We start from the raw sequence: 25,215 nt of genomic DNA, 5'->3' as shown, positions 1-25,215 counted from the left end.
TCCAGATGAGTTAAGTCAACTCCATTTTCTGTCTTCTCATTGTTTCCTTGGACACATTTCCCTCATTTCCTATGAAGATCTTGTAGATCTTAGAGGAAGAACGAGCTTGGAAAGGCTAATTGTGCTTTCGGAAAGGGCCTAGGAGAAGCGCTTACCTTGATGGCAAATTCCACCCTGCAGTAAAAAGACTTAGAGTTTCATTCATTCACCAAATACCTGTTGAGCACCTATGAAGTCCCAGGTATTGTTTTAGGAGCTGAAATCCAGCTGGGTCCCTACTTTCATGTAGTAGATCTGGGGGGTGACAAGCAACAACAAAACAGACGAATGAAAAGAGACAGCTCCTGCAGAGAAGGAACTGGAACCAGTTGTGAGGATACTGTGGGGGGAGGACCGCTTGGATGGAGCCCACAGGGAAGCACCTCTGAGAAGGTGACATTTAGATATGAATGTCAGGAAGGAACCAGCCACTGGAAAATTAGGAGGGATGGGCACTGTATGCAGGCAGAGGGGATGGCTGGTGCCAAGGTCCTGGGGTGGGAATGATCCTGGTGGGTTTGTGAAGAGGAACTGCGGTGGAGTCATGAAGAGCAAAGGCTTTGTGATGGGCAGTGGGGTAGAATGATACACCAAGACCGGGTCAAGTAGGGTCTTTTTTTTTTAAAGGCTGTTTTCTTTTTCTTTCTTTTTTTAAAATTCATTTTTTAAAAATTTATCTTCTTCCTGCCCCCGTTGTCTGCTCTCTGTGTCCATTCGCTGTGTGTTCTTCTGTGTCCACTTGCATTCTGGTCAGCGGCACCGGGAATCTGTGTCTCTTTTTGTTACGTCATCTTGCTGTGTGTGGTGCCATTCCTGGGCAGCTGCACTTTTATTTTTTGCACTGGGCGGCTCTCCTTATGGGGCGCACTCCTTGCGCGTGGGGCTCCCCTACGCGGGGGACACCCCTGTGTGGCAGGGCTCTCCTTGCGCACATCAGCACTGCACATGGGCCAGCTCCACACGGGTCAGGAGGCCCGGGGTTTGAACCGTGGACCCTTCATATGGTAGGCAGATGCTGTCTGTTGAGCCACGTCCACTTCCCGTAGGGTCTCTGAAGCATGGTCAGGAGATTGCTGTTTTTCTAGCTGTGATGGAAAGCAGAGAGGCACCTGTTCGAAACAGCTCTCTGGATCCTTGGGACAGAAGTGAACTCAAGGAGTCTGGCGGGAGGTCTTGCAGTACTCCCAAGATGACAGTGTCTTGAGTTAATGTATTGGCTGTGCCAGCATTTGTGAAGCCACATTCTAGGTTGGCTCACTGGTATTTTTCAATCCTGGTAATTTAAAAATTTCACTGGCGATGGGGAAGTATATACGTTATTTTCCCCCTCTTGGGGTTAGGAGTGCTCTCTGTCCCATCCCCCCTTACTTACCACCTCTCAATGGCCATTTAAAATAGAGAAGGGACCTGTCTTTTTGCATCCGCGTTCGGTTCAGTTATAGTTCTTTGCTGGCACATTTTCCTGGGAGCTACAGTTTCTGAAGCTGTTTACGTATCTCTGAATAGGGTTTTTGTGAAAGTGGACTTAACTGAGTTTGTTTTCTTTGATATCAGATGGCTGATTGAACACTTTTTAACCCGTGATCAGAAGGACAAATGTAGTCGTGTTTCTGAGAGCAAAGCAGTACCTTAGAATGCAGATCAGCAGCTGGTAAAAATTAGCAAACTTTCTAAACATTTCAGTCCAAAAAATTGGTAGATAGAACTGATTTAAAATATTTTGCCCCACTGACATTGTCCTATTTTTAAAAAATAACTTTATTTCAAATTCAAATTGAAAAAAATAACAGAAAAAGGCAGCTCAACAAGTTATGGAAGCACTAATAAAATAATCTGTCTAGGCACTTTTATCTCATCCAGTTCCACCTACTAACTCAATTATTCCTCCAGAATTCAGAAAGATACACAGATGAACACAGATTAACTAAATGACCTAATCAAGTTCTCCTTAGTAGTGAAAAAAAATGAAGAGGAAAAAATGTTTAATCATATTCCTGTTTCACAATTTGTGTGTGTGTGACTTGTGGCATTAATCGCTTAGTAGCAACTCTGCTTTTATATGGTTGTTAACTAAGTCTATAAATTTCATTAGTTCCATTTTTCCCATGTATCATCACCACCTTCTTAACATCTTGTATGTCCTATTTTTTTTTTTTTGCTTTAGTAAATAGAGCCACCATACTTTTGGTTGAATAGATGGTATTTTAGAGAATTTTTTTAAGAGGTAAGGTTTGAACACATTTTTAGTTCCTAGTGCAGCTTTTCAACAGTAGAGGAGCACGGGGGAGAGGGATTGAAAGAGGGTAGGCTTGTCCTGGAATAACTTGGAGCTGATCTCCCTCTTCACACCTGTTAATACTTTGTATAATACCTCCCTGCCTCACCTCCACTGAAGGAGACTGTCAGCCCTGGTAGAGGAAACCCTTATGGAGAGGGTGGTGATCACGATCATCTGAATCATGTTTTCCTGAGAAAAACCTTCTACTGAAAGGAAACATCCCATTTCCTTATTTTTAGAGATTTGCAGCAGAGGGGAAATTCAGTGCTTTTTTTTTTTTTTTGGAAACGAATGGTGTGTTTCTGTGTTTCCAATCTTACCTAAATATTCACTATTTTAAATCTTTCATGTTCCTAGACTCATATCACCGTGTCTTTAAAAGAATCAAGTCAAAATCCTCGCTGGAGTTTGATCTTTGAAATAGAGTAAAACCAGCTTAAAGTGTCGGGAGGACCAAGTCAGATAGCACCTGTTAAAATGATCAGCACCCCCTTTGCACTGATTCTACTCGTCTTAAACGAATGTGAGCAGGTGATACTTCTGTGGAGAGCATTTATGAAAATGACTCTGTCTATGGCAAAGCCTAGAATTGTTTGTAATAAGTGTTTAAACAATACAAATAATACTTACTAGTAAGATGTGGTGTGAAGCGGTTTGGCTATCAGCACCCTTAGGCTAAGATGAAATATCTTATATGAAGCTGTTGGGTGAGAAATTCTTCATTATTCTCTGAGCAGAGGAGGGGTCTCGGATCAAAACAGATTGCCAGTCACCGTGTAATGGGGACATTTAATGCGCGCTTAAAATATGTGAATATTATATCTGGCTCCCGAGATTGGTAAACTGATCACATCTTTAAGAGGACTCTTTCCCAGCCACATATATTTGGTACCTCCCAACAGCTTGTCATCATTGTTCTGGAACTTTCTTTCTCAGCCTCAGCATTCCTTGAAACTTAGACATGTCAGTTCTCGGGCTGCACCCAAGACTCCTTGAATCCCAAACTCTGGGGGTGGGGCCAGGAGCCCGGGTTTTACCGAGTCCTGTGGGTGACTGTGATGCTCTAGTTTGAGAACCACTGACTTATACCCACTCATGTGGAACATCCTAAAATGAGTGATTTCTGCCTCCAGTTGATGTTCAGGTGATTGATGAGCGATTGATTAAGAAGGTGAACTTTTCTGGTGGGGACAGTTGCCACACGCTGCTGTGGAAGGTGAATGCCCCTAGTTTTGCGAGCAATGTCTCCAAAGCGTGGGCAGGGAAGAGTGCGAGCTGCTACCGCTGTGGTGGGTAGCACTAGCCCCGCTAAGGGGGTCCTTCTGTTGTGTACCTTAGCAGGAGGAGAACGTCCCACAGATCTGAAGGGACCTTCTGGGCGGAATTTCTAGCCCTAAGTCCAACAGAGGAGCAGAATGTAACACCCCTCTTCCCAGCTCTCTTCTCCTCTCCTTCTTGAGAAGAGAGCAAGTAGTTTTCTATCACTTAGTAGTACTCAGGCTTTGGCTTTGGGCAAAACATGGAGATGCAAAGAGAACTGAGGGCAAGAACAAGTTAGCAGAAAAGAGAAATACCTGGAGCAGTAAACTCGTCGCAGGTCAAGGTGAAAAGCCATTCTGTCTTAATCCGTGGATGCTGAATCAGTGCAGATGGAGTTGGGAGCCTCCGCAGTTGGCAGGACCCAAGGGAGCCTGGAACAAAACGTTACCGCAGAAGTGAATCCTGAAGAAACCAGGAATGTCACATGACTTGCGACAGGAGCTGCAAACTCGGAAGGGAAGTTTGTGGGTAAAGTCAGACATTGGAAGGGGAGGTGTCTGAGGCATTAGGGAGTGATGGAGACTGTGGCAAACTAAAAGGCACGTTTATTGCTTGGTTTCTGCTGACTGTGGGTCTGAAGTTGGCAGATCTTCTGACTCCGGTTGCTGTTTTCAAATGATGCTGGAAATCTGGATTTCCATGTGAGATTTCCCAGTTTTTAGAAAACTGCCTACAGTTTTTTTTGGTGCAGACCAAACCAGACATCTTTATGGGCCTGTTTGTGATTCCCTCTGTGGACTGTCATGGTTGGGTGTTGTTTGCCCGGGTGAGAAGCATCAATCTGGGGGATGTGAATACAATTAGACATAGAGTAATTCATCAACTGCTTGGTAAATCTGTTTGCTGCCTATAATTTCATGGTGCTATTTAACGGATTCCAATATTTCTAAAATTGCAAAGTGGAATTTCATGCAGGTGTCATGAAGCTAGAAATACTGATGGACCCACAGGACCACTGTAAAAACTGTAAAAAGATGAATTTGGCTTTTCTTAATGGTGTTTACTTTGCCTTTGGCCGTATAGAATTGGCTTCTGATGAGAAGGGTTTCTGCATGTACAGAAAGGTTTCATGTATAAGTAAAAATGGGGTGTACTTTCCAAATTTCTGTGCTGGTTGTAGGGTCCTGTTTGAACTAGTAAGCTACCTGTTTACTCAAGATTCTTTGTATCTTCATGGAGCTCTGAATTGGGGAACAACAACAAAACAAAAATACCCAAGAAAAACATTTGGTGATTCAGCCTTTAAATGGGAGTGCTGCTTACTCCAAAGTAGTTTGGAAAAATTCTCAACAAAAATGATGGGATGTTCGAACCTTTCTGTAGATCAGCTTTTTAAATAGACCATATTTCTCTTCCTCTCCCTTCCTCTCCCTCTTTCTCTCTCTCCACACTCACATATACACACATTTTTCATTTCAGACGATCGTTTGTCAAACCTTCACTAGGTATTTATTTCAAACGTTCATTCCTTTTTAAAATATTAAAATAAAAATATTTTACTTTTTTATTTCCTCTTTTGTACCAGTTTTTTTTTAAAAAAGATTTATTTATTTATTTATCTCCCCCCCCCCCACCCCAGCTGTCTGTTCTCTGTGTCTATTTGCTGTGTCTTCTTTGTCCACTTCTGTTGTTGTCAGCAGCACGGGAATCTGTGTTTCTTTTTGTTGCGTCATCTTGCTGTGTCAGCTCTCCATGTGTGTGGCACCATTCCTGGGCAGGCTGCACTTTCTTTCGTGCTGGGCAGCTCTCCTTATGGGGTGCACTCCTTGTGCGTGGGGCTCCCCTATACGGGGGACACCCCTGCGTGGCAGGGCACTCCTTGCGCGCATCAGCACTGTGCATGGGCCAGCTCCACATGGGTCAAGGAGGCCCGGGGTTTGAACCGTGGACCTCCCATGTGGTAGATGGACGCCCTGACCACTGGGCCAAGTCCGCTGCCTCTTTTGGACCAATTGATCTGCTTCGTGCTAGGGATAGAAAGAAGAGTTATCTATAAATAAAGCATATAAATGCTGTTGGCTTAGTAGGGAGGCCACAGTGTACAGCTGGCATTTATGATATTCTCTGTGTGCCAGGCCCTGGCTTGGGCTTTTCGTGAATTATCTCATTTAATCGTCAGAGTTGTTATGGGATTATGGGACACCAGCACTTTGATCGACTTTGTTTTCCAGTCAAGCAAGTTGAGCCCTGAGTGTTACTTAGTGCATGTGAGCTCACACAGCTGGGAAGTGGGGCTGGAATTGAGAAACATTTGGTCCCAGAACTGACCTCACACCTGCTGCTGCTCTTGGAAGGCAGTGACATGAGTGTGGTCTGGTAATGCATTCCGAGGACAAGGGAAAATATCTATAGTATTAACAGTATGACTTGAATTAATGTTCTCATTTAACCTCTCTTACTGTACAATAAAAAAAAAAACCTAGGGAATACCTCATCTATTTTCTTTTTCAAATATTTGATTGGGATATTGCAAATGGGAAAGAAGGGTTTAAAATATATTTAATTGAGATTGTGTAGTCTTTGAATGATCTCTTAATATTTCTGGGTTCTGGTGTTGTCATAAGTTAAGATTCTGAGATAGAGTGTGTATATCCTAAAAAAGACAAGAAGGAAGTAAGTTACCACGCCAACATTGTTATCTACAGATGATCAAATTAGAGGTGGGTTTTATTTTCTCGTTTGTCCCTGCCAAGATAGTCAGCTGATTTTCATTTGTTCAGCTGGCGCCTCATCTCAGGCTGCTTGGGAATCAAAAGAGCTACAGACACATGGTGGGGAGAACGTTGGACTTATTTCAGCGTTTCCCTCCAGGTCTTGACTCCTTGAGTCATGGCTGCCTCAGCTGGTCTCTGATACTTTCAGCTTGCCTTTTTTTTTTTTTTTAGTTTTATCTGAGTTGATTTGATACATATAAATCCGGCTTAGCGAGGTATGTCTAGCCCTGTTGTTTGAACGTAATATGTAGGGTGTTGCTTCTCTGGCTTTAGTGGACAGAAGAGCCACTAGTAAGGATCCAACAGTTCCTCGTCTTTATTCCTGTGAGGCTGATGGAGCACGTCTGTGGGGATACCCAGGGGTCTGCATTTTTTTTTTTTTTAATTTTAAATTTTCTTTTAATTATATTTCAATTACATAAATGTTACATAAAATATATAGGGGAGCCTGGGCAATGGATATGGCTCAACCAATTGGGCTCCCGTCTACCATATAGAAGGTTCAGGGTTCTATGCCCAGGGCTTCCTGGAGAGGGCGAGCTGGCCCACGTGGAGTGCTGGCCCACGCGGGAATGCCACCCTGCATGGGAAGGCCGTCCTGCGCAGGAGTGCCGCTGACACGGAGAGCTGGCGTAGCAAGATGGCGCAATAGGAGACACAGAGGAGAGAGAATAAGAAGACATAACAAGGCAGGGGAGCTAAGGTGGCACAAGAGAGTATTTGCCTCTCTCCCACTCCGGAAGGTCCCAGAATTGGTTCCTGGAGCCTCCTAATGAGAAGACAAGCAGACACAGAAAAACACACAGTGAATGGACACAGAGAGCAGACAATGGCGGGGAACGGTATGGGGGGTAGGGTGGGGAAAAATAAATAAATCTTAAAAAAAAATTACAGGGGATCCCCATATGACCTGCTCCCCACACCGTACCAGTTTGCCCCCATTAACAACATCCCTCATTAGTGGGGCACATTCATTGCGACTGATGAACACATTTGGAGTACTGTCACACAGCATGGATGATAGCTTACACTAGTTTACATTCTCTCCCACACAATTGTGTAGGTGATGGCAGGATATATAATGGCCTGCATCTGTCATTGCAGTGTTATCCAGGACAATTCCAAGTCCTGAAAATGTCCCCGTATTACACCTGTTTCCCCCTCTCCCTGCCCTCAGAACCTCCGGTGACCACTGCTTCCACATCAGTGATACCTAGAATCACAACAGTTCTGTAGTAGAATACCAGTAATTCTCATTTAGTTCATTGTTCATTCCACAGTCTTGAGGGTTCTGGGATGGTGATGCCTGCTCCTCCTCTAAGCGAGAGGGGGCTTCAGTCCCATACGGCCGACGCATGGGACAGACATCTACATTTTTAACAGGTGACCAGGTAAGTCTTTCGTGGTGGTCCGTGAACCACGGTCCGAGAACCCTGAGTTCTAGGAAGTTTGTTCTTCACTCGCTGGAGGCTGGGGAAGTAATACAGGGAAAGGAGGCAGTTTGGGGTGGAGAGGCCTTAGAGGAGAGGAACAATTGCAGGCTGGGGGAGCAGCGAGGGGGCTTTGGGTGTTCTTGTGCTGAGAGAGCAGAGGCCTTGGTGGGGGCGGGCAGAGGACGTGTTGAGTCACCGCCTGGGAGCAGCCTGGAAGACGTGGCAGGTGCCTGCATGTGGGAATAAGAGAAGGCGACTTGGGTGCCAAGGCTTTGGGCTTCCGTGATTTGGGGTGGCAGTGCCCTTAAAATGTCCCATGCTCGGGGGGAGCTGCCCTGTGGCTGTGAGAGTGAGCAGACCTTAATGATGCCAGCCTCAGCAGCCGTTCTAGCTCATAGGGATACGCGGTACCGACATCTTGCATGATGCCAACACTGGAGAAAACAGCGGTGCCCTCAGCTCCTGCAGCGCTATAAATGTCTCATGTTTTAAGGAGGTGCGGATGTCATGCAGCTCGGCACATGCGATGTGTTAAAGGAGGACGGTGTTAGCCTGAGTGTGAAATGATGCAATATACATGAACACGACACCCGGAATGTTTTCTAGACAGTTCCTCCTAAGCCTTAGAATGTGGAAATAAAACACAGGCTTGAGTCCTGTGGGATGGCATAAGAATGGAGGTAGAAAATCAGGGCTGCTGTGTGTACGGCACATCTTGGAGTGATCTGGAAGTCCTGTTCAATGAGGCGTGAGGTAAGCCCTCCTGGCTTACCCCCATGGTGCTGTTGCTATGTGGGTGACCAGGTCCCTGAGAGCGATGGCTTGTATTGGGTTCCAAAACCAGCAGGAAAAACCAGAAGAGAGCTAAGGGGGCCGGGCTCCTCCAGGGTTTGGCATTACAGAGGGGACGGTGGGATGCCCCCTGCCCCAGCCGGCATGACGTGGCCCAGCCCATCCTTAGAGGCAGGTGGGATTTCCTCTCTGACTTCTGTCTTAGTTTGCCTGAGCTGCTATGACAAACGCCGCTCAGTGGGTTGGCTCAAACACCAAGCGATCAGTGGTTCATGGTTTCAGAGGCCATCAGTACATCATAAAGAAGGCCAAGGCTGGCTTTGCTCTGAGGAACGTGGTGTCCTGGCCGTGGCCTTGGGGTCCCTTAGCTCTGCTGCATCCTGGGGCATGTCCTCTCCTTTCTCTTCTCATCCCTGCTGACTTCCGCTTCTGGCTCTATTCTGTGGCTCTGTCTTCATAAGGCCTCCAGCCATCCGAATTAAGACCCACGAATGGGCCTTCATTAAAAATAACACCTTCCAGAGATCCTAGTGACAACAGGTTCCCACCCAGAGAGACGCAGGTGGAGGCGAAGGACGCGTCTAAATTTAGGTCTACCACGGCTTCTGCGGTGAAGCTGACACACACTTTATTCAGTAGCAGCATATATGAAACGATAGCTCGTGTGTCTTGACCCTTATCTTCACCAGTGCTCTGCACAACTGACATTTCTACTAAACCTTGCTAATTTTCTCAATTGTGACTTTTAAACCCCAGATTAAAAAAAAAAAATTGAACACTAACCCATTTACCTGACCAGATTCTCAAATGATGCCGTTTGTCCTTCTGACTAATTCTACCTCTGGAAGAGAAGTTAATTTGTTCTTTTTCTTTTTTAGGAGGTACCGGGGATTGAACCTGGGACCTCGCTCATGGGATGCAGGTGCTTAACCTCTGAGCTCCACCCTCTCCACTGAAAATGAAGTTTTCTATGAAGCGCTTTGTCAGTGGAGCACTCAGGAAACATGTAACTCTAACTCTTTGCACCTAGAACGCCCTTTTAACTGGAATGCCCTGTTAGTTAACCAGGACACCCTGTTAGTTAATTAGAACACCCTGCTAGTTAACTGGAACGCCCTGTTAGTTAGCTAGAGCGACCTGTGCACTGGTGCTTCCGCCCAGCCTGGTGCTGCTCGATGGTCACTGGGCGTTCTTTCAACGAGTACATGTCAGTGCTTACTCTGTGCCAGGCGCTGCTCCAGGAGCTGTGGCTTCTTCTGTGGAGCCAGTAGGCAACGGCTCCTATCTCCTAGAGCTGCACACAGTAAGGAAAACCAGCGCCCCTGGGTCTGGTCAGGGCAGCGGGGTGGAGGCAGGGAGGGCGTGGGGTGGGGCTTTCACCAGGTGGCCGGGGAAAGAATTCAAAGAGCAGCGCGGCCGTCGGTGGGAGAAGAGCAGGTGCCAGTGTCCTGGGGCAGGCGAGTGTGCCGTGTTCAAGGAGCAGGGGGGCGGTGGGCGGCAGCAGAGCGAGCGCGCGCAAGGGCAGCAGGGGAGGGCGGAGAGGAATGGGGGGCCGGGCAGAGCGTGGAGACCATTACCATCCTTGGCTTTGGGCAGCCATGGAGGGTTTTCAGTTAAGGAGCGATTTGCACTTGAAGATGACAGTGGCCACTGTGTTGAGAAGACCGAGGGGTGGAGGGTAAGAGTCGGAAAACCAGTTCAGAAGCTTCGGCAGTAGTCCACGTGAGAGCTCTCGTTGGCTAGGTGCGGGGTCAGCGGTGGCGGCCGTTGTGTTTGGGCATTCCAGCGGGGCAGCAGGATTTGCTGGGGCTCGGATGTGGGTACATGAAGACACCCCTAAAGTTCTCGGTCTGAGGGGTCGGAAGGAGAGAGCCGCCCTCCCTGAGACGTGGAATTACATGGGAGCAGCAGCTCCAGGAAGGCGCAGGCGTTTGAATTTGAAACACCCATTCGCTTGCCAGGTGAAGATGTGGAGTGGGCAGCTGGATACTTGTGCCTGCGTTCACAGGGGAGGTTGAAACTGGGGAGAAGTTTGGTGGCCATCAAGGATGGATTTTTTTTTTTTTTTAAGATTTATTTATTTATTTCTCTCCCCTTCCTCCCCCCCCACCCCGGTTGTCTGTTCTCTGTGTCTATTTGCTGCGTCTTCTTTGTCTGCTTCTGTTGTTGTCAGCGGCACGGGAATGTGTATTTCTTTTTGTTTTATCACCCTGTTGTGTCAGCTCTCCGTGTGTGCAGCGCCATTCCTGGGCAGGCTGCACATCCTTTCGTGCTGGGCGGCTCTCCTTACAGGGCACACTCCTTGCACGTGGGGCTCTCCTACACAGGGGACACCCCTGCGTGGCACGGCACTCCTTGTGCGCATCAGCACTGCGCATGGGCCAGCTCCACACAGGTCAAGGAGGCCCGGGGTTTGAACCGCGGACCTCCTATGTGGTAGGCGGACGCCCTGACCACTGGGCCAAGTCCGCTTCCCAAGGATGGATCTTTATAAATCCTTGAGACTGCATGACGTCACAAGGGGAGTGTCAGGGGAGAAGTTTCCAAGTTCTGCAAAAACTTCTGCGACTTCACCAACTTGTGACACCAGCTGTGGGACTCAATTCGGTTCCGTTCTGACTCCAGGTACCGGGAGTTGGGCCACATCGAGGGTCTCCTCCCCAAGATTGTCCTTTAGACACCAAGGCAGGGGCCCAGTCGACCAAGTGGCTGCTAATCCGGGGGTTCCCACCATACCCCCTGGGTTCCGTAATTCGCTAAAGCGACTCACACAGTTCTCTGAAAGTGCTATAGTTGGGATTAGTTTTATTATAATAAAAGGATAGAAATAAGACAAAAGAGATGCACGGGGCGGCGGGGGGAGTCGGGGAGGGTGTCGGGCGCGAGCTTCCGTGTCCTCTCCACGTGGAGCCGGAATGCACTTGATGATGTCATCATCAAGCAGGGAAGGTCACTGGAGTGTCCAGTCCCTTGTTTCTATGGGGGTCCCTTACCCCGAATCGTCGGCACGACGGGTGGAACTGGTGCCCACGTGGTTGAATTCGATCTCAGCACACACACACCCCTGAACCCTACCAGAGCTCGGGGACTTGTGACTTGGCCCAAAGCCCTACCCTCCTAATTGCATGGGTGGCCTTTCTGGGGCCAGCCCCCCTAAGGCTGCAAGTGTGACTGTCCCACCTGTTGCCTCACTAGCATAAAAACTCAGGTGTGGTCCTGGTGGGTCTACTAAGGACACTCCTGTCATGGGAAATCACATGGGTTCCCTCACCAGACCCAGGTCTTTTAGGAAGAGAAGAGAAGACATCTGGGCCATTCCAGAGGTTAGAAATCTGGGCGCTGGGCGACCCGCAAAGCTTGCGGAGAAGGGGCAGCTGCTAAAGTTGGAGGGAACTTGACAGGGTGGAGTCCTGGAGGCAGGTAAGACCAGGACTGAGGACTGTGGCGGTGGCGGTGTACAGGTAGTTTTGGTGGGTTGGTGCAGCAGAAGGGATGAGAGCAGATTCAGGGTAAATGGGAGAAGAGGAAGTGATGGCTCTGAGAAAACTCCCACTCTTAAATCGCCTTCCCGGGCACTTTATTGTCAGTGTGACCTCAGGACTACTCAATTCATTTTATTTTAATTCTTCAAAAATCCGTGATCAACTTTTGCAACAGGTAACTGTTAGATAACAGTATTTACCAGAAGTGGTTGTGTCTCAACTGATAGGGCGTCCGCCTACCACATGGGAGGTCCAGGGTTCAAACCCAGGGCCTCCTGACCCATGTGGTGAGCTGGCCCACGCGCAGTGCTGATGCGCACAAGGAGTGCCCTGCCACACAGGGGCATCCCTTAACGTAGGGGAGCCCCATGCGCAGGGGGTGCGCCCCCCACAAGGAGAGCCGCCCCGCGCGAAAAAAGTGCAGCCCACCTAGGAGTGGCACCGCACACAGAGAGCTGATGCAGCAAGATGATGCAACAAAACAAACAACACAGTTTCCCAGTGCTGCATGACAAGAATGCAAGTGGACACAGAAGAACACACAGCGAATGGACACAGAGAGCAGATAATGTGGGAAGGGGAGAGAAATAAAAATAAATCTTAAAAAAAAATAGTATTTACTCTCTCCCTGAACTGGGTAACTAACTGTACATGGTAGATTATATACACCTTATTTTAATAGTAGCAGAGACATTTAGCGAATGAAATGTACTGGTAGCTTCTCCAGGGAAGAATTATTCAGAAATTCTCTCTATTCTACCTTTCCCCCCATATTTTGGAAATGAGAGTAAATAGCTTTCTACCTGAGTCTATGCTATTCTAAAGCTTAATCATTCTGGGCAGATCCAAATCCCTGGAAGAATTCTGTAGTCTTCATGCCTTACCTTCATATATTGTAGAGTTAATCCAAAATATTAAGAATACCATGAAATCATCAATGAATAATGTCTATTAGAGCCCATAGGTGGGTGCCTTTGTCAGCAGAAAAACTGGTACAACCAGAGACAAACCTATCCGCCGTAAACAGAATTCTTCAGGTATTTATCGCGCACCTGCCATTCCTAACGCTCTCCTCCAGGAGCAGTGGGCAAGACAGGCAGGGTTCCTGCATCTCTGGCACCTTCGAGGCATGAGGCATCCTAACGGCAAAGGGGGATCTCACGCAGATTTGTGAGGGGCCTTGCAAGGAGAGGCTTCCTGGAGGAAGTGGCATCCACGAGACCTGCAGGTGGAGCAGGAGTTAATCCTAGGGGAGGAGATGTACTTGGCAGGAAGCTGGGAGGCATTTGCTGGCAAGGGAAAGAGCTCCACTGTGCTAGATCTCCTGTGGGGTGGAGAGGGAGGAGAGCTGGGGCTGGAAAAACTGGTCTGGGGATTGGGTTCCCAGGGACCCGTGTGTGTCTTGAAGCAGGCAGGATCCACTGAAGAGGCGATAAATCTGAATGTAAAGGGAAACATAACACACACATGTATACATGCACCTGCAAAGAAAATCTGGGTCCTTGAAGGCTCCTACGTGCTTTCACTTAGAATCCTATCAGGGAGACACCTGCCTAACTTCTAAGGCCCCTGGCACTCCCTTTGGACCTGGAAGTGAGCTGGAAAGTTGAATTTTAGGGAGTGGGGAAATCAGCTTGATTTAGTGGCTATTTATTTCCTTTCATCTGTGAAATGGTAAAACTGATCTGACTTCAAACCTAAGGAGCCATAAAGAATCCTTCATTAAGTTCAAAAAGGAGCTCCTGGAACCCTGGCTGGAGTCGGGTAAGGATGAGCTGGGCGTTCGGGCGGCAGGTGGGGAGAGAGAAGAGGGAGGAGGGCGAGGGACTGGAATGGGTGGGGGCGGGCATGGGAACAGACCAGGTGGGCGTTTGCTGGAGGTCACACCTTGAGCTGTGGGTGTTCTGTGGCTTATCACCTGCAATCTGCTGCCTGTTGCTGAGTCATGATTAATTGTTTCTGGCTGGGTGGCTCATGTCATCTTTATGTGTTCAGAATCGGCCCTGTAGTGGGTCAGCCAAAAGCCAAGTGTTTGCAGGAATGTGTTCTCTAGAAGTGGCCAGAAATCCCCAAGCCTTAGAAGGGCTCTTCCTCCCGGAGAGGGTGTGTGTGTGTGTGTGTGTAAGATAACATAGTCCAGGACCCAGCACTGCCCCTGGCCGCCCACCTCCCACAATTCCCCTTTCAGCTGGGTGCGCTCTAAACGTCAATCCGGAAAATACACGCTGAACTTTTCCCACCCAGGCGCGCAGGAATCAAAAACCAGCTCTTCCGGATCCAGAGGCAGCCACGTGGGTTTTCGTTTTTGAGGTTGTGACCTCTGGGAAGACAGGCAGGGCACGCTGAAAACGAATGGGGCTTGATTACGGCGGATTAAAACCAAACCAGAACCCAGAAGAAGCCCTCTCCAAAGGCGAGCCTGCTCCTTCTCCTGCTTTGAGTTGTTTCCCAGCTTGTCCTGGGGGGTTGACACCGTCCGGTCATTCCCAGGGTTAAACGTGTGCTCCGTTCTGGAAAAGCTTCCATTGTCAACATCGCAGAATTAGAATTCGGCAAAAAGTGATTTTAAAGAGAATTTAACAAGGTAAAATTTTAGTATTTAATCGTTTTTAAAAAAAAAATAGCCAATTTTTATCCTCCGATCACCTCCCCCACCATGATTTCCGAACATATGATCCCTTCGTGGACATTTATAGTTGTCACCTTCAGCAAGTTAACATCCTTTCTTCCTTGTGTATTTTAGCAATCTGAAGATCAGTTTTTTTGTTTTTGCATCAGTGGCTTGTTTCTCCTTTTTTAAAAACTCTAGAATGGATATTACAAACCGTTTTTTAAGGTAGCCTGCATATTGCTGCTTTTTGTTTTTCTTTCATATTTTCTCATCTCAAGATTAAGTTTGGCTTGAGATAACATGCAATGTCCCGGCCCTGCTGTCGAAACTTCTAAAATTATGGTTGAATGCCTTCTAAACCATACATATGGTTGTATGGCCTTCTAAAATTATGGTTGAATGCATCAAGAATAACCAACAACAAAGAAAAACCACATAAACACTTATAAACAGCCTTAGGAATTCAAGGAGGGGATGGAAGAAAATGCTCTGTGATTAACTCTAATTGTGGCAGACTTCCTGGAAGTGAAAAAGAAGGTGACATCAAGTTTTGGTTCCTTCTTAAAAGCAGGGGACAATCTTTTATAATGGTGTCATTGTCCCCAAAAGTTCTCAAGACATTGTGGTGGCTCATTCTCGTCCTTGGCGTCTAGAAGCCTCATAAGACTGTCTTATTTTTTTATTTTAGTATTTATTTTTATTATTTATTTCTCTCCCCTTTCCCCCTGGCCTCCCCCCCCAGTTGTCTGCTCTCTTGTGTCCATTCGCTGTGTGTTCTCTGTATCCGCTTGCAGTCTTGTCAGGTAGCACAAGTATCTGTGTCTCTTTTTGTTGCGTCGTCTTGCTGCGTCAGCTCTCTGTGTGTGCACCGCCACTCCTGGGTGGGCTGTGCTTTTTGTGTGGGGTGGGGCGCACTCCTTGCACGTGGGGCTCCCCTACATGGGGACACCCCTGCGTGACACGGCCCTCCTTGCGCGCATCAGCACTGTGTGTGGACCAGCTCACCACATGGGTCAGGAGGCCCTGGGTTTGAACCCTGGACCTCCCATGTGGAAGGCAGACGCTCTATCAGTTGAGCCAAATCCGCTTCCTTGTCTTGTTCTTGTGAAGGCAGAGTCCATGCTGTGGGCCTTGTGGCAATTGGATCTGTTTGCTCCTTGCAGGTTCAGTGTTAGAGTCAAAGCCACTGCATGGTTCCAGTTAGATGGAAGGAGTACAGTTCTGTTTCTTTCGTAGAATTTTGTTTTGTTTTTGGTTCACATCATTTATCTTCATTCTTATCTTTTAAAATGCATTGTTTTTTTATCCCAAAGCCCAACGAGAGTATTGACATTTGCACTTCAGGGGGCAGGGATGGGGTGTGTCTCCTCAAATGAGGACCTTGTAGGGAATATCTTTGGTAGGAAGGAAGGCAAAACCTGAAACGTCTCTCTAACAAGGTTGGAATCCGCTGTTAAAATCGTGGTTCTCTCTGGAATGGGCCTGCTTCGAGGGAAGGGAAGAGCCCCTGACTCTAGTGAATTGTCTGCCATCGATGAGTAGTGGTTTTTCTCTTAAAGACTTTGCCTCGAGAGAAAATGGATTCATGTATTCAGTTTATAGTCTCCCTCCCACCCTTCCCTCCCCCTCTCTCCCACCCTCTCTTCCTCCCTCTTTCCTTCTTTTTCTGTTATGTCGTATAAGTTTGCGTGTTTCTGTGTGGGTCGTGCTTCATTCTAAAACATCAATGAAGAGCCCGGTGCTGTGGCGACTGCTTAAATTTGGCCCCTTTCCTGTCACTCACTAGATGTGGGAGTCGACCACACTATATAGTATTGTTTAGTCGCTAAATTGTCTTCAAATTTGGGATCGTGATAGTCCTAAACTTGGTTCGTGTGGAGCGTTAAATGAAGTAATGCAGTGAAAGGATTAACCACGATATTTGGTATGTCGTAAGCAAGTAATAAAATGTTAGCTGCTAACTTTGTTGTATAGAGTGCAGTTCTATCCTGGGGAAAAATGATCATTTCCAACAGAATTGTTGAACTTCAGATTAAACAGAGATGCTCTGCCTCTTCCCACCGGCAGATTAGGAATGAGGGAGAAGGACGGTAAAGAGAAAAAAGGATTACACATCCTTTGGGGGAGGTATGTTGATAAAAAGCAACATGGAAACAAGGAGATGCCAGTTATCCCCCTGACCCTTCAAGGCGCGGGGGCGCTAATACCAAAATGGCCCATGGGTTTTGAATTTCTCTCCCCGGTTGTTCTACTGGCGAAGCGTTTGGAGATTTGAGAGCTGTCAACAGTGCCTTGTAGACTAAGCCGTGCGCAGGCAGGCAGGAAGCTGTCCCCAGAGGCCCTTCTGCAAGTTCCCATTTCTTGCTTTATCACAGTTAATATCCAAGACTCTTGCACCCCTGCCAGCTTCCCTTGGCTTTTGATAATGGTGGGTGTGGCAGGAACCCGTAGGCGTGGCCTGGGCTCTTCTGACTCATGGCCCTGGCCACCATCTGGGACAGACAGCAGCTCCTCGTGGAAGGCCACCGTCTGGCCAAGCCCAATTAAGGCGGCCGGCCCAGTTTCTTCGTGGGAGCCAAGAGGTCTTTTCCAAGAGCTGCTCCTGGAGGTCTGTGGGAATAGCTCTCAGAGCCGACGGCCCTTCTCCGCTCCTTAGCGACCCGAGTGACTCTCCTCTGGTTCAGAGTCCCAGAGAGCCACCCACCTCTCCAGGGACCCTTGGTCTCCCTGAGCACTGGGAGGAGGCAGGCTTCCTGGCACTTGTCAGCAGGGCAGCCTGGCAGGGGGCACGAGCTGGGTTGCTCGGGCTGGAGCAGGGCTTGGGATGAGCAGGCCTCATTCCCTGTGTTAGTTTTGGGAGGCGTGGGGTGGTGGGTGATATCTTACCGGATATGCCAGTGGGCAGGTGAGGCAGACTTTCGAAAAGGCATCTTTGAGCCTCTATGTTTCAGTCCGCATGTGTCAGCTTCTGGAAGAGGATTTCCGCAGCGGCCATTGTAGAAAGGTGGTTTGACAACTGGAAAATCTGGGTTCACCCTTTCCCTCTCAAGAAACTGGCATATCATTTCTTCGAGATCAGTTTCCAACTTAATGTATTTGCCTAATTGTGTGTGAGCATAAGTGATGATGTAAGAATATATACATTTGCAATACACCTATGCCGGTTCCCTTCTCAACAGATTGTCAGGGGACGTGATCTATCATTCAAGGAGGAGTGCCCAGCATTTTTTTTTTAAAGATTTATTTTATTTATTTCTCTCCCCACCCCTCCCCCATTGTCTGCTCTCTGTGTCCATTCGCTGTGTGTTCTTCTGTGTCCGCTTGTATTCTTGTCAGCCATTCGCTGTGTGTTCTTCTGTGTCCGCTTGTATTCTTGTCAGCAGCACCAGGAATCTGCATCTCTTTTTGTTGGGTCATCTTGCTGCGTCAGGTCTCCGTGTGTGCGGCGTCACTCCAGGGGCGGCTTTCCTTGAGGGGCACACTCCTTGCGCATGGGGCTCCCCTACGTGGGGAACACCCCTGCAGGGCATGGCACTCCTTGCACGTGGCAGCACAGCGCATGGGCCGGCTCACCACACGGGTCAGGAGGCCCTGGGAATTGAACCCTGGACCCTCCGTATGGTAGATGGACGCTGTATCAGTTGAGCCACGTCTGCTTCCCTGCCCAGCATTTTTTGATCCTATTAATTTTCAAACCTCTATATTGAATTTAAAAGTTGAAAAAATCCACGGAAAATTCCATAAAGAGAGAGTTAAAATCTGAGCTCATTGGTCGCACTGCCATCCATGGAATTGGCACTCTTGATCTCTAAGGACGCAGGGGACTGTGAACTGAGCTAAAAAGTCCCCTCCTCGAATGACAGGAGCAGCCACTGGGCTGTAGGGCTGATTTCTGGCCTGTTTAGGGTTGGCTGCCAGTGTCCTGGGCTGGCTAGATTTCCAACAGAAGCCCCTGCCTCAATTAAAATAATAGCATTTTATTTTTATTTTCAAATTTTCTTCCACTTTATTAATTGGGGGGAGGAGGATATTTAGATTGGAGATGAAGGAGTCCAGGAGGAGCCTTATAGTAAGAAGTAGTAGGAGACAGGCCATACTGAGACATTGCTTCTATTTAGGATCTGGAACGAGAAGATGGGCTGTGTTTGAGGGAAATTGAGGTGCATTTTGACTTCTACTGGCAATATAACAAGAGGGCAGTTTGTTTTTCTTTCTTTCTGGAACTGTGGCTCCAGCACTAAGACTTGCATTTTTTCCCCCATCACGTGGCTCTCATTTTGAGAGTTGCTCATGACCTAGATCATCAAGAGCAAGTACATGTTCTTCTGAGAGAATATGTGTCATTTTGTGGCTCAGGAACCTGTGGGTCAGGGCGTCCCACGGAGAAGAGGTGGAGGCAGGACCCAGTCTAGAACTGAATGCCCCAGATTCGGGACGTGTCTGATGGTTCTGTGACGTAATCGTTCTCCTGATCGTCGCCCACTCCCTCCCACTCCCCCACCCCCGCTGGAAATAGCTCATCAGGTTTTGGGTCACGTCCTTACTGTCGCAGGAATTTTGAGCACCACGGCTGTAATGTGGTTAGATCAGTGAGCCCGTACTCTAAGACCCCGGGATGTGCCAGCCTTGGGGTCTGGGTTGGAGGCTCCAGAGATGGCGCTTCAGTCAAGTAGGGGCTTATTTACAGCTCTCGGAGCACATCAGAGGAGCCCATGATGGCGTGCATGTTGTGTAGGAAACAGGTGCCCGGAGATGGTTTCAGAGGATAAATGGGAGGTGGCCAGTCAGTGGAGGCCCAGGGCTGGGGAGCCGGCTTCTGTGTAGAAGAGAGAAAACTAAAAAACGGGGAAGCAGATGTGGCTCAGCTGAGAGAACGTCTGCCTACCATACGGAGGGTCCAGGGTTCAAACCCAGGGCCTCCTGACCCGTGTGGTGAGCTGGCCCATGTGCAGTGCTGCTGCGCGCAAGGAGTGCTGTGCCACGCAGGGGTGTCCCCGCGTAGGGGAGCCCCATGTGCAAGGAGTGTGCCCCGAGTGGCGCTGCACACATGGAGAGCTGACACAGCAAGATGACACAACAAAAAAGAGACCCAGAATCCCAGTGTCGCCGAGATTACACATGGACACAGAAGAACACGCAGCGAGTGGACACAAGAGAGCAGACACGGGGAGGGGGGCAGGGAAGGGGAGAGAAATAAAATAAATCTTTAAAAACAACAACAAAACTTGGTCCTTTGGAAGTGCCGGAGCGTCACATTGGCAGCGACGAATGGCAGAAATCAGTGCCATCACCGTCCTCCTTGGGTCCTCTCTTCCAACTTTATGCAGAATGGAGTGAGCTGTTGAACATTCATCTGTGATGCCATTTTTGAGCGAACGTTGCATGTGTTTTGACCGTGGTGGCCAGTGCCACTGCCACTGCGTTAGGTCGTCCGTGGCGTGGCCTGTCCGGTGCCTGGAAGCTGTACCACTTAGTGGGCCAGGAAGAAGGTTCAGAAATCATGCTTTGCCCTAGGCTCAGAGCACATAAAGGTGGCCTCCCCTTGGCGCCCCACGCACTTGGGTGGAGGTGTGGATGCAGGCTTACATGTCTGGCTTCCTGACCCACACAGAAGTCCCTTTCAGTTTTCCCGGCCGTGGAGGAAACGGAGTAATGAATGATCGGAAACAGCTGCTTCGAACGCAGCAGGCAGCCCCGCGGCCTCGTGGGGTAACGTGGTGATCACAAGACGATTAATGGGAAATCCTCTCTGATTAAACATTGGGGAGCTGTGGAATGCGATTTGTTTTCATAATAGTTAACCGCTTCCCCCATTGTCTTTCTGTTGCCTGCAGATTTTATTTCAAAAAATTACTCAAGGAATACAGAAATGCTTGCTTATAAAAAAATGGTAAACAGTACAACTCCAGATTGATTAGGAAAGACAACCTTCCTTCCTGCCAAACTTTTCTCCTCCTTTTAGTTAGGTATGGACACCTTCCAGGGATCCTTTTAGTTAGGTATGGGCACTTTCCAGAAATTTCCCTGTGTGTTTGCAGACATGTTTATATCTATTCACATCTTGTTTTCCCTTTATATAAATGGTTTCATGCCTAGTTTTACTGATCTGTAACTTCTTTTTAAATAATCTCTTAAAGAACTTTCCATGTCACTCTCCTTAGAGAAACCTGAAACATTTTGGAAGCGAAATTTTTATGCAATAAAACCTAGTGAACCTCATGAGTAATTTAGGAATGGCTGTTTGAAAATCTGGGTGCCTCTTAGCAACGGAGGGTGTGAAGGCCCCCCCACGGTGGGGCTGGAGAATGGATTCAGGGTGTTTTACGGCAGGTCGGCTGGCACCTGGCAAAATGCCTTGGGGTCAGCCTGAAAAGGGAGAACTGATCTCTTGCTCTGAGCGTTAATAACTGCGGCAACAGTTCTGTTTAAAACAAAATTTAGTCTTTTTTTCCTTCTTTCTTTTTTAACGGCAGGACCATATTAGAGTGAGGGGTAGCTTGAGAGCTTTGAGGCTTTGAGATCTCCAAGACAGAAAGACTGTGGGATTTGTATTTTTCTCCAAACCCCAATTCATTGTTTTTGCAAAGCCTCTTTCAGAGAGATTGGTCAGTTTTGCATTTGTTTGCATTTTATTGCTGAGAAATGGGACTCAAAATTAGGAGGGGAGAAACCTTTGGAAGGGGACATGGGGCAGGTCATTGTTTTGATACCTTCAGTGGCTGATGACGTCATGGAAAGCATTTGATGACAAATGGCTACATTTGTGTGGTACCTTTGAGCTTGCCAAACCCCAGCAGACCATCGGGCTGGCCTGGGCCTGTGTGGCTACTCCCCGCTGAGCGGTGGCAATTGTCCAGGAGCAGCAGTTGCTGCTGGAATGCTGTCCCGGTGACCTCACCCGTGCTGTGTGGAAGGGGAAGGCGCCTTGCTCGCCTGAAAATTTGCAGCCACCTGCTGTCATTCTTTTCCCTCTGAGCCCGAAGGTGACGGGACCCTGGAAGTCAGGTCTCCTTTGAAAAATAACAGAAGGCAGACAGGCACAGGCCATAGAATAGAGAACTAGACGTTTACGGAGACAAGGCCATCCGCCTTTGGATGCCTAACCTACCCTTTTGAAGGCATCAGGTTTCTTATGTTGGACTTTGCCAGTTGCTACCTTAAAAAGGGATTTATTTTTAACAACTCAACTTATTGATGCATATTAATAAAGCATAAATCCATTCAAAGTATACAATCAATGGTATTCGGTGTAACCCCATATATGTACATTCATCACTTCAGTCATTCTTAGACCACTTTTGTTATTCTTGTAATAAAAATAAACCACAAACAAAACTTACATCACCTCTCAATCCCTGCCATACATAGCTGTTATTCTTTTTCCTTATCGCTAGTATATCTGTATTTATATTTCGTAAAAACAGTCATATATTTGCAATATCACGAAGAGGGATATTTTTGAGAGATTGGCTTCTGTGGCCTGTCCATTAAATCTTTTATTGGAGCCATTATCAAAAAGTATTAAAGGAGCCCCCACATTTCTTCATGATAGAGGAACATGCCACGGTTTTGGACACAGAGCATAATCCCTAGATTTAATGAGGTTTGTGGGGTATAGTTAAAGAGACTGAGGACAAGGTGAGTCCTCTCTTGTATGTGAAAGCGCTGTTTACAGGACAGTAGTGTCTCCTCTTTGGCAGTGGCCAACAAGGGGCAGGCTCGTGTGTGGTGTTTATTATGGGTTCTTTGGACTCGTAGATTTAAGTTCTGCGCACATCATTTCTTAAGCATCAACCAGATAACTGAACGCAGTGAGAAGAAGCCGGGGAGGTAGCTTTGTTTGCCCATTCTCCATTCTGCTCCAGGATCCCTCCCGCATGCAGAAGCTTGGCTTGCCCTAGGGAGAAGGCAGACCTGCCCTGGGGAGAGTAGAAGGTTCTGCATAGGCTACAACCCTCAACATTTGCTGGTGGTATAATAATCTCAGTCCCTGAGCCCCTCAGTGCTTGCTTCCCCATCTACACATGGGGATAATGATCCATCGGATGGTTCTCATGAGCTCGAAATGAGACATTGGAGGTGGGTGCCTGGCTCAAGTAATGGCCTCTTCAGAAGGGCTCAGTAAATGGTACTTGTGATTCTTTTTAAAGAATGTCTTCTCTGATACTCCCTCGCCATGAAATGAGGTGGCCCCAGAGCCAGACTTTGCGTCGCTCCGTCCTCATCGTGGTTTGCCGTGGACAGTCTTTGGTTGCTGACAGTCAACAAAGAGAAAGTTTACTTCTCCAAAAACGACCCTTCTGGAATTGCAGTGTTCCTGCGATTTAGCTTCCTCTCTTCCTCCCCTGCTGTGCCCCCTGCAGTCCGGGACCCCCCAGAGTCCGTTCAGGGGCAGAACTAATCCCAACCAGAGCGTGCAAGGGGCTGGGGGTTGGGGGCACCCACACTCTACGGTTACAGTAAGTTGCAAGTGTAAAATCTCACATTACGCTGGCACATGTTTTTAATTTGAGTGTCGCTTCCAGGTGCTTCCCCTTGAACAAAAAAAAAAAGTCAAAATCCCATCTGAAAGAAGACTTTATTTTTCACGAAGCCATTTGGAAATAAGTAAACGCAAACATGTCCCAATAAGGGCCAGGGTTCCAGTTGTGTGTTGCATTCTTGTGACTCATTTTTAGCTGGGGGGCCGTCTGTTTGTGTGGTATCCTCATCAGCCCTTTGTTTGACTCATGCATTCCTAAGTGTAGCAGTAAGATCTGTGTTTACATGAAATATGGCAGCCGTTCCCCCATCCCCCTCTTGCTTTTGTGCCTGAGTGGGGCCTGAGCAGCTGAGCTCTTTGCCTTTGTTATTTTTAAGGGGTCTTTGGTTTCGGAGCCCTAGTTTGGGCTTGAGTAGGGACAGCTGACAGGGTGCTTTACTCCAGCCTTTTCGAGGTCTGGCTAGCATAGCTGCAGTCACAGCTTGACTCATTGAATCCAGCACGAAACCAGAGCCTCCCACTTCCAAAATGCTTACTTGCCCCATGTTGAAGCAAAATGGAAGCCAAAATAACAGTACTTAGGAATCTGGGCTGCAGAGAGACTTTCCTACCCTAGATTAGTCCCCTTTATCAGGAGCCAACCAGCCATATGTCTGGTTATCCATCCGTGATTTTTTTCTTCTTACATCAACTTGCTCCCCTTGAGTGTCATAAGTAGGCCGAATTGTTGGCGGTCCAGGATTTAGCTGCATAGAAAGAAAAGGCAAAACAGTGTGTGCGTTCCTCTCCCGCCTTTCAAACAATTTATCCTCCTAACAAAGAAAGTTTTAGTATGTAGGATTCGGGAAAGAGGGTTGGCGAGAATGGTCACGGGCCGGAAAAGAGAACACGGGCTGCTCTCTTGGAGTCCAGTGCTCCACTCGCGTTCTAGTTTTAGCCTTCCCTTAGTGTCTTGGCAGGTAGAGTTCTAACTTCACAGCGTGGTGCTTCTTCAACTGCAGAGGCAGGCTTGCTGCAGGGGCCGTGCTACATCCTGGAGGGGGACACAGAGGACTTTTAAAACACAGAAGTGCCATTTTTACAGAGGGGGTTGTAAATGGTCATTCTGCTTTCTTTGTGTCCAGATCCTTCCAGAGGCAGCATTAGAAGGAGGCGTCTGAGCCATCCATTCATTGCCTGAGTTCCTGGACCCCAGAGCTGGGCATTGGGGGAAGGCACATATGTGAAAAACAGCGGGACAGGCAGGAGGGATGGGCGATTCCCCTGGGTGGGGGAGCGGGGTGGGTGCCATCAGGTGACCTCTTTGAGAAGGAGATGCTGGAAGGGAGTCTCGAAATGTAAGGAAGCCGTTTGCCATATCGGGAGGCGCGGAGCGGCCACAGGCTGATCCATGAGGCCGCCAGGTATGTCAGGGGAGCTGAGCCTACCTGAGCACGGCTGGGTGAGGATTCAGGTCCCCCCGGAGAAGAGCTTGGCTTCCCTCCCTGGCGTCCTCCTCTTTTCCCTTGCCTGCTTCTGCGTTCTTCCCAGCACTTCCCACCTTTCCCGTTGGGGTTTCCTTGTTGGTTGCCTGGACGCCAGTGAGCGCAGGGACTTTCTCAGGTGTGCTGTACCCCCGGGGGCCCTGGAGCACACCTGGCGTTGAGGGATGTTAGGGAGTTTGGAGTCATGCCCTGAGTGACGGGAAACCATCAAAGGGTTTAACTGGGGGAGCAGCGTGAGAATGTTTGGACATTAGGGGGAGAGAGGTGATGACGAATCTTTTGGAAGGAAGTGTTTTTTTTTTAAAGATTTATTTTTTGTTTATTTCTGCCCCCACTTTCCCCTGTTGTCTGCTCTCTGTGTCCATTTGCTGTGTGTTCTTCTGTGTCTGCTTGTCTTCTCATTAGGCGGCTCTGGGAACTGATCCTGGGACCTTCCAGAGTGGGAGAGAGGTGATTACACTCTTGCACCCCCTCAGTTCCCCTGTTCTGCTGCTACGTCTTCTTATTTTCTCTCCTCTGTGTCTCTTGTTGCATCTTCTTGCTGTGCCAGCTCTCTGCATTGGCTGGCACTCCTGCATGG

At 48.1% G+C, this 25,215-nt stretch overlaps 1 protein-coding gene across 1 annotated transcript in view; it reads left to right on the top strand.

Annotated features, from left to right (window-relative positions):
- Positions 1-25,215, top strand: part of CNKSR3 (CNKSR family member 3) — a 107,228-nt gene that overhangs the window by 7,726 nt on the left and 74,287 nt on the right. The window lies entirely within an intron of this gene.

The sequence above is a fragment of the Dasypus novemcinctus genome, chromosome 28 (genome assembly GCF_030445035.2).
Source record: "Dasypus novemcinctus isolate mDasNov1 chromosome 28, mDasNov1.1.hap2, whole genome shotgun sequence".
NCBI lineage: Eukaryota > Metazoa > Chordata > Mammalia > Cingulata > Dasypodidae > Dasypus > Dasypus novemcinctus.
This window is presented reverse-complemented; position numbering and strand designations above follow the sequence as displayed.